Raw genomic sequence first — 7,500 nt, forward strand, 5'->3', positions numbered from 1 at the left:
TAATTTACCATTAACTAGAAGATAACGCGGATGTGGTGGGATGGTGAAGAAGGGGTCCCACGGCAATGATTACTAGTTAGTTGCCCCACAGTTAGTTTAGAGTTGTGGGTTAGCACTCTCACAGGCCCTGAGTTCGAGTTCAAGTGGCTAATGAAGAATCAGAGGAATTTATTTCTTATGATAGAAATTCATTTTCGCTATGAATGTGGTTTGATTCCACAATAAGTTGTAGGGTCCTGTTGTTGGCAACCAATTGGTTCTTAGCCACATGTACAGTCTAATCCTTCGCCAGTCCTAGTGAGCTGTTAATCAGCTCAGTGGTCTGCAGTAAAACTATATATTTAACTTAGTTAGGTGCCATCAAGCGAAAAGATTGATAACCACTGACCTCGACCTTGATGGATGCAGTGATGTAGATACAGAATTTGATTGTCGAGTAATTGGGATACGAGAAACCTTGGTGGTTCTCATGTTTCATAATCGACATAATTGCTTATTAACTGCTATGTAGCTTTCTTCAAATAAGGTAATACTCACATGAAATTAGATAAGAGTTTTAAGGTAGACTGCCATTTGGTAAAGATTATTCAAGCCTTGATGTAGGGGTTCTGAATAAAATGAAGTTCCTAGGATGAGAGACAGGATTTGGGCGTTAAATGAATACCAGATACTATCAGCATCTTATGAAATCAGGATGAAGGACAAACAAATATTAATTCGGTGGCCTTAAACTAAACAGGCTGGGCAGTCGAAGGATGGAGACAAATAGGAACTTGAAGATGATAAAAACTACGCCAGGATTTTCCTTTTTAGTTTTCTGTAAAAGAAAACTATTGTGCCGGCTTTGTCTGTCCGTCAGCACTTTTTCTGTCCGCCCTCAGATCTTAAAAACCACTGAGGCTAGAGGGCTGCAGATTGGTATGTTGATCATCCACCCTCCAATCATCAAACATACCAAATTGCAGCTCTCTAGCCTCAGTAATTTTTATTTGATTTAAGGTTGTTGTTTCTTGTAAATCTGTGACCACTACTTTAAAATCAGTTAAAAGGCGGGTCCTCAGAAACTTTAATACGCTCAGATTCCTTTGAATTTATAACTACCCCATAAAAAGTTTTTTCAGGGACTGAACAAGAGTATTAGGCTTCGTTTGAGAGGTTGATGTACGCTATTGATGGGATTTGCATTACAGGAAAGTTTATCGTACAGGAAAGCTATTATCATCATTGCAACAATATTTCGGAATAATCGCATTACTAATTCCATACATAAAATAAGGTAGGTCGATCATTCACCTGTCAGCAACAACCGCGTTAACATGGAACAACTGTCAGCAACATCGGTCATCAGCGTGGAACAAAACATACTAAACGAACGCATTTGGTAAAAAAAAAAAAAAAAGAAAGGCGTGAAGCGCTCTGAACAAATGTCACATTGCATGCACTAGGCGTCGGACGTAGTGCAGCAGATTGCTGTAAAAATCGTTCAGATAGTGAAACAAGCATGAAATTTGGCACAAACATTCCTAAGACTACGCTCTCTTAGAAAAGGGCGCTGGCCACCTGAAAAAATCCAAGATGGCGGCTATTTTTCAAAATGGCCGCCATCTATGTTGAATTCACTGGTTTGGGAGCATCTATTGGATGGAATATGCCAGTTTTTTTTTAAACCTCGACTTTTAGGTTATAAAAATGTTCCATACCACACATTTTATTGAAAACCCTTACTAAATGAATTGTAACCAAGATGGCGTACAAAATGGTTGCCATAAAAGTTTTTCTATCCACAGCGCTAGCGAACATAGAGACCAACTGTTTTATTTAATGGTATATTCATGTGATCAGACAGTTTAACTAATATGCTATTTTCAACTGAAATAGTAATGGTATGGTCACATACAACATTGTGTCTAAGACTGTAACCATAAAAGAAAAGAAGAGAAATACGGACTAAACGCAACCAATCTATGTATAGGTCTCTCAACCTACACCTTTGAAAATTCGAGGATAAGAAGGTAGGCATAGCATGACACGTTGGATGCTCAAGCTAGATTATCTACTGAAGAGGGGCAATATTTATCTAGACTTCACATTTGCAAGTGCACAGAGCTGTGCAGGGAAGACCCAGCTTGTAGCACTTGCACCTTTCCCTGACAGCCTGCTTTGCATCCACATTTGGTAAGCTGTTGGCAACTCTTGGCTAAGGGCGAGTTGGTTGTCCAGAGGACTTGCCATGCTTCACCAGACTTTTTGCCATCCCCACTCAGCAGGGTTCTCTGGCTGTGGCTGACACTGGGTGGCCTGCCCCCACACACAACCAGCCTGGTACGCAGCACGCTTGGTGTGTTGGAGGAGAGCTCCCTGGTTGGTGGAATGGCCTCATATGCCCTTTGTTTTCTGGCAAACATATCAAGTCTAGCCTCATCCACAGTGCCAGCAGTGCTGGATCTTTCATACATAAGTATGACAAACCTCTCAGGACCTTCAGGTCACTCTCTTCCACTCTGAGAGGGTAGTGACTCAGTTTGGAGAACACAGTGGAGGCCTCTGGAAAGATGTTCCATGTCTGCCAGGCGGTCTTCTTGCCCTTGCTCGGAAGGCTGACACTGTATCACAGCCTGTGAATGCATGGAAGAAGAGCATGCCATTCACCTTCTCCTGGCCCAGAGAGTTGCACAGGTCATGCACAGCAATCCAGCGCAGGCTCTGGCCTTGGCCAAATGCCACCCATAGCTTCTCTAGCCCTAGATTGTGGAGAGTGGAGAAAGCACTGACTGCAACGACAAGAACATCTGTGTCATATGCTTTAACCGTGATGGTCTTGGCTCCATGTTCTGTGGCATATTTGGCATGGAGAAAAGATGCGGGTGTCAGCTTCCTCATGAGAGCACTTTTCCAGTCCCTGAAGACTAGCCTCATGAGTGCTGAGGACAGCAGACCCTTTCGTGGCAATGACAACATTTGTGGCAGACATCTGGGCAACTTTGTCTGCCAGGAACTGGAACAACTCTGTCTTGTTGGCATCGTGTCTTAGGAAATTGCGCCAGTTGGATGGAATTGTGTTCTTGTCTGTCACCTTGCGCCTTCCTCCTGACCACGTTGGAGCCTGGTCTCAGCTTTGAGGCTGGATGTATTGTATACATCAAATACAAGATGTGATGATGTGTACTTGCTGCTATAGGATTGTATCACAGGCAAGAAGTCATAAAGTGCATAGCCCTCAAAGGTCTTTCCTTTCTTTGGTGGCAAAGCATGGACCAAAGCTGATCCATCTACAATGAGGACATCAGTCTTTGGTTCTTTGTCTTCTAGTGTAACATGACTCTCCAGGACCGAGGTCAGCTGAGACTTCTGACATGTGTACAGCCTACCACCCTCACTAAGGGAAGCTGGGAATGTTTGTGAATGTGTCCGGCAATTCAGGCACCGACCTCACTTTCTCAGGTGCAAACTTTGGTTGCTGTCTTTCCTGTCCAGTGTTCTCCTTGGTGGGGTGCTGAAATATGGAGATGCTAGTTCCATGGAAGGAGGTAGTGGCAGTAGTTGCAGATGGGTTGTGGTCGATGTTGTCCATCACTGCAGTGGTGAACAACCCTTTTCGCAGTACTGGGGACAGACCACACCCTCCTCCACATATTTGCTAACTGTGGCATCTCCTAACTGTGCAGAGACCTCCAGTACTCTGTCATAAGAGATACTGAGGCCATACTGATGTAGCATTTCAACCAGGTTTCTCTTCCTGGTTTTGGCATAGACTGAGAGTCCCATGTAGACTGGGAATGGTGTTTCTCTGTCTTTGGAGTGTCTATGAGTTGTTGCTCCCTCTTTGTATCGGGAGTAGCAGTTGAACTGCATGAGCTGTGCAATGGCCTGGTCTGACTTTGATGCTCCAAATCGTAACTGTGACTTGATGTCAGCCCCATGCTCAACCATCCCTACAAACTGGAGCAGGAGAGGAGGCACAGAATTTCGTACACAAGCCTCAGAAAATGTGCCATCAAACCGTGACTGATGATCAAGTATAGACTTTCTGAGAATATTTGCTGCTTTAGCAATGATAACTGCCTCTGAAAGATCAGATGATTGAGCAAGTGCTTTTCCCACATCCTTTTGAAATGCAAGTAATACATCTCTGCCAGATTTATGAGCCTCAAGTTCTGGAATTTCTGCCAGAAGTTTGTCTTTGAGTCTCGTGGAATTTACACTTGGTGACTCTACACCTAATTGTTCCAGACGTTGTTGGTAGAGGTGGCAAATATCTGCCAGCCGAAATGTGACTGGATCATCTGAACAAAGGTTGTTTTCAACAATGTATGTCATCAGTTCTGACAGAACTAGTGGATACACATCTGATTCTGACTCAGTGCTACCTTGGTCTTTCCTCAAGGCTCCTCAGGTAGGACCTTTTTTCTGTTGTAGAGGCACAAAGACAGGCATGGTGATACTTAAACTCCTGTGCAATGACATCCCCACCAGTCAACTTAGCAAGGAGCTTGCCATCACTAAGTATCTCTGCACATTCACGCAATTTCAAGTCAAGGCCCTCAGTACTAGCCTGTCTGAGATCAGATGCAGGTGCCACTTTCTCACAGAAAATGCAAACTTCATTGTCATGACTGGTTCGGCGCAGTTTTGCACGACTAGTCTCAGTGTTGCTGGTCTGGTCATTGGATTGTCGCTTTCTTGCACGGTCCAGTTTAGTGTTGTTAAACAACAAGCGACAGTTCACATGGTATTTTGCTGCATTTTTTCCTGAGAGTGGCCTCTATGCCATCACCTTCATCCAGCCTTGCTGGATCCATTATCAGTGGCATTTCATTAATTTCACTGAACATGGGAATGTTCCTTGCCAGCATTGTGTACCCATCATGGTCTAGGACATGATGACTTGAGGTGATGTCAAAGTGCTCACCTCTTTTGTCCTTCTGACAAAGACAACACAAACTCCAGTTTGTTTTTCTACTGCTCAATATTGGATTGGCATCACATTCTGCCATGATTTCACTTTTGATTAAGGCCGAGGGGTTATCCTTTTACCACCTTAAACAAAGCACACATTCCTGTATGGGATTCAACTGAGTTCGGTCTCCCTACACCTAGCCCGATCATTCATCCAGTGCCATTTAAGTCCCGTGTGATCTGTACACCATCCGGGTAAGTACATGAACCATCATGTACAGCCCCATACCCTTGGCTCGGCTCTCCCGCTGGCACATCCTGTCTATTCAGGTGCGGCTATCTAACTATAGCTGGTCTGGGGCTGTTAGAAAGCATTTGGGACACTAAACTAAACTATACTACAACTACTAGTCTAAGACTACAGGATTAGTAAAGCTGGATTAGCTGGCACTGAACCCCATGCTGAGTTACACAGCAGTGATGTCACCAGTGTGCCCTGGTTGTGTGCAGACATACACTCTTTTACATTTATCAATTTTCCTTCAAAATTGATGAGTTATTCGAAAGAGATGGCCTCATTAGGATCTAAAACCACAGAAACCAAGATCCATGCTTAAAACGATAATTGTTGAACGGGCATTATTTCTCATTATAATTATTGTTTCTACCTTTTCTTGGCAGCCATATAGCCCCCCATATTTAAAGGTAAACTGTACTGGGAAGCTACAGAAACATAATATTCACAAGAAATAGTATGGAAGAGCTTTTACCATATTGCTAGAAGCAATTACATGCCATTCTAGTGAAAAATTAGCCAAAATCTGTCGATACTGGCCGCCATCTTGGAATTTGGCCGCCATATTAAATTTTTTGCGTGGCCAGCGCCCTTTTCTGATAGAGGAACTTTAAAGAGCACTTGTGCAAAATTTCATGCTTGTTTCACTATCTGAACGATTCTTATGAAATATGCAATTATCTGCTGCACTACGTGGGAAAAGAAGAGAGAGAGAGAGAGAGAGAGAGAGAGAGAGAGAGAGAGAGAGAGAGTATGCATAAAATCCAATTGAGAGGATGATAAATATTGATACGGGAGGGGTGTCAGGGGTAAATAGGCTACCCCAAGGAAAGAGGGAGATGAATTGATGACGAAGTCCCCGAGAAAGGAAAAATTTGAGGAAACTCCAGATGTCGGAGGAAAGGTAAATGATTTGCCGGAGCAGCATTGCGGGAGAGAGAGAGAGAGAGAGAGAGAGAGAGAGAGAGAGAGAGAGAGAGAGAGAGGAGAATAAATATCCACTTCGCAACGGATAAGGATAACTTTCAGTGAAATTAATAACAGGATAAAAAGTAAGTTGTGAAGGGAAATGAGATGTAGATAAAGTGAAAACTCAATGAAATTAATAACATAAGAGAGAGAGAGAGAGAGAGAGAGAGAGTAAATACCCACTTCGCAACGGATAAGGATAACTTTAGAGAAAGCAACTTATCAAGAGAACTGCGGAGTGGAGAAACTGTGCACACGATGAAATTAATAATTGTTCAAGGAGAGAGAGAGAGAGAGAGAGAATAAATATCCACCTCGCAAAGGAAAATGGATAAATAACAGAAAGCTGCAAAGGAAACTGAGTAAATAATCTGAAAACACAATGAAATTAATGATTGTGACTGAAAGCATTTTGCACCTTTATGAAAACGCTAACTGCAAACGAAATCGCGAGAGAACAGAATAGAATAGAATATAGAATTTAGGCCAAAGACCAAGCGCCGGGACCTATGAGGTCATTCAGCGCTGAGACGGAAACTGACAGTAAGAAGATTTGAAAGGTGTAACAGGAAAAACCTTGCAGTTGCACTGTGAAACAATTGTTAGAGAGGGTGGAAAGTCAGATGGAAGAAAGAGAATATGAATGGAGGTACAGTAAAAGGAATGAAAGACGGTGCAGCTAGGGGCCTAAGGGACGCTGCAAAGAACCTTAAGTAATGCCTACAGTGCACTACATGAGGTGCACTGACGGCACTACCTCCTAACGGGTTGAAATCGTGACGTATTTGATCAGTTTGCTGTGTGTATCTGGTGGCTGGTGGCAACCTGCTATTTGTTAGATTCCTTATATTTGCTGTACAAATACAGGAGGGATTCCAGCTTTAGAGATTTTGAAGGAAAGGTTTCACTTTTTTTTTTTTGCCCTCCCGAAATCGGGGACGAGCGCGTGGAGGGGGTGAACAGCAGTTTTCATTTTATAGCAACACATACATTCTAACTGACAAGTCTCTCAGAATTTATTCTGCTGCTTTTAAACACAAAATAAATACTATTTAAAATTTATATTTTTCATGAGATCTGAGTTTGCAGATAAGTTCTTCATATCTGCCTCCATCACTTCATCATTAAGGGGTTCCTTTATGCATGTGCTTGGATCAAAGGGTTTTTGTGTGGACGAACGCGGGGTAGGATTTGATTTCACTGACAGTCAAAACATGAATAAATGTTGCAGTAGTTTTAGGTATAGCTACTGACGAGATTGTTTGTTCTGCTAATTATACTTTTCCATATGTATGTTCAACTTATATATATATATATATATATATATATATATATATATA

This window comes from Macrobrachium rosenbergii, chromosome 4, assembly GCF_040412425.1.
Source record: "Macrobrachium rosenbergii isolate ZJJX-2024 chromosome 4, ASM4041242v1, whole genome shotgun sequence".
NCBI lineage: Eukaryota > Metazoa > Arthropoda > Malacostraca > Decapoda > Palaemonidae > Macrobrachium > Macrobrachium rosenbergii.